The 2,690-nt window shown below is 34.3% G+C and overlaps 1 pseudogene; it reads right to left on the reverse strand.

Moving 5' to 3' along the window:
- Positions 1–272: 272 nt before the first annotated feature.
- Positions 273–2,690, reverse strand: LOC116105823 (annotated as a pseudogene).

A 2,690-nucleotide genomic window follows, 5' to 3' on the forward strand; every position in this document is an offset into this window, starting at 1 on the left:
AAATTGCCTCTAATTTAGGGTTTGTTTAAATATTATTAGAGAATTATTCTATAAAGAGTTTTAGATGTTTTTGGGGATTTTTTTCAACAATTTCGTAAATTGTCGAGAGTTTTCACTAATTTTTCGTACAATAATTTAGTTTCAAATTAACAAAATTCACCACCAATAAACCAAACAAATCATATAACAACATAAATCTCTCCCCAGAAGTCTATAGAGGATTAACATATACAGTACATAAACTATTATCACACAAAATAAAAACAAACCACTTAAGAAATGGAAACCTTTCTTCTAGGCTTTGTAATATCCACACCAACATTATCCTCAATATTTGAAGTGTCTTGGAGCCATGTTGAAGGATTCAATTTCCCAAGAGTCTTGGACATTGAAGAGAAAATGTTTGTTTCTTTGCCAACTATTATTGCTGAAAATTGTCCCTGATTCTTCTTATGTCCGTTATGTAAAGCTTCTCTTCATCAGCTCTGATCTCAACGCTTCATTTTCTTTATCAGTGAAACGTCTGCCTGCAATTGGTTTCTTGTTGCGGCAGCATCCGGTGTGCTTCGATCATGTACCACTCCTTAGCTTCAGCTGATCATAATACAAAGCATGCAAAACAATCTGTACCGGCAATCTTTTGTTCTGTGATGCATGAATTGAGCTTCGTATGAAGTTTCAATGGATCCATTGAACTGCACACCTTCTCTCGCTCTATCCATCAAGATTCGGATGCGCCTAAACATATCAACTAGCAGTTACTCTTATCTATATTTTTTATAAGTTAAGTGAATTCAGTTTAATTTAGAAAATTGCCTACCTTGAGATAGAATCAATGGCACGATAAAGATCATCTTCAACCTTACGCGAACCTTTGGGAACAAGATTAGCAATCCCATTAATTTCGATATGCTGAGTTCAGAATACGTTGCAATCTCCCCAAGATGCATCCACAGTCTTTGACACTCTATGCATCACGGTTGAACAAGCTTCTCTGAAATCTCCACCGCTGAAAACCGCCATACTCTTCCCTTCTCCACGAACCACTTATGATCCGCCTCCCGCTTTCTAAACAAACATCCCCTCGCCATCGTAGTGAAAGAAAGAACAAGAAGATCACGACAGTCACATGTTCAGTATTGATGAGATCCTTTTTTCGAGCTCGTCTTGCAAGAGTTAGAAGTCTAAGGAAGATTGCGGAGCGGAGAAGGCAGCATAGGAAGTTAATGGGAAAGGCGGCTTTTCGGAGGCATAAGGGAGACAATGGATTGAAGAAGATCACGTTGTTGGATTCTGAGTTGAGAATCAATAGAATCAACAATTTGCCAGAGTGGTCTCTGACGAGATCTTTCAGTGATCTTCTGGTATGTGATTATGGCACTGGGAGGGGTGAGGGCTTTGGCGCCTCGGTTCTTCATGGCAGTCAAGATTCTTGCAAACATTTCAATGTCTAAGATTGATAGCTCTCTGTCCACCAGTTTGGCGGTGATCTACAAGGGAAGTTTGCCTCATAACAAGCCTGAAATATTACATGATATTAACATACGATTAATTAATCACACAAGAATTTATTTTTTAATTTCTCTAAAGTCCAAATCTACACTAACACTAAAAGAAACTAAAAACAAAATTTTACAATATTAACACGAAAAAGTTTAATAGATACTTTGTTTTACAGCTAATTTGCACTAATTATCACAATATTTGTATATTTAGAGACTTAAGATTTTAACTTAATTTATTTGGTTTGAATTTTTTTAAAAACCCAAATCTTCACCACTAAAATAGCCAATTTCCGACATTTAATGCGAAAAAAAAGTTAATATATATATTTTTTTAAATTTTATTTGCACCTATATATTATATATATATATATATATATATATATATATAATATATATAATATATATATATATATATATATATTAATATATATATTTTTTTTTAAAACATGATGTGGACCAGTTTGTGTGCTACTTCAACTAATCTTTAAAAACCTTAAAGTTAAAACACCAGATAAACTCTTAACCTTATTAGCAAGAAGAGAATTAAACTCAAGATCCCTGAATATTACACCATCTTGTCAACGTAATGACATTAAAAGTAGATAATATATATATGCTTAATTTTTTAATCTGTAGTTGATAAATGTTCTCTTGTCAAGGGATCATCAATAATATCAAATATAAATCTATATAGTGTAAAAAAATTAATAAAAAACTTATCTAATAAGTCAACTCATTATGTGTAAACACAAATTATGTTTCTGAATTTGTCACACTGATATTATTAAAAGTGACAAATCTACTTATGTTATACCTTAACAGCAGTGACATCAATACATCTTTGAACAATTTGAAGGTCTTGAGCTAAGGGAAGAAGATCTTCGCACGATTTAAGCACAAACCACCGCCCTGACAGACTAGACAACGCCACTTGATGAGGAAATCTCAGTGCGACCCACCAGATTATTGTCACAATATTTGTCTGTCATTTCTAGATACTCCGCCGCACATCGGAGGCCGCAACGTGATGTCAGTTATCTCAAAGTGTCACTCATAACAAAAACTTTGCAGCTTTCTCGAAGATCTCGGGCCTCCTGGTATCTCCCATAATTGATTTTGTCAAGTCTGCTTCTTCCGATTCCAATATCAGTTTCCTTAGAAATTGCTCTTGGCAACCAGCATGAA

Source organism: Pistacia vera, unplaced genomic scaffold (genome assembly GCF_008641045.1).
Source record: "Pistacia vera cultivar Batoury unplaced genomic scaffold, PisVer_v2 Contig505, whole genome shotgun sequence".
Taxonomy (NCBI): domain Eukaryota; kingdom Viridiplantae; phylum Streptophyta; class Magnoliopsida; order Sapindales; family Anacardiaceae; genus Pistacia; species Pistacia vera.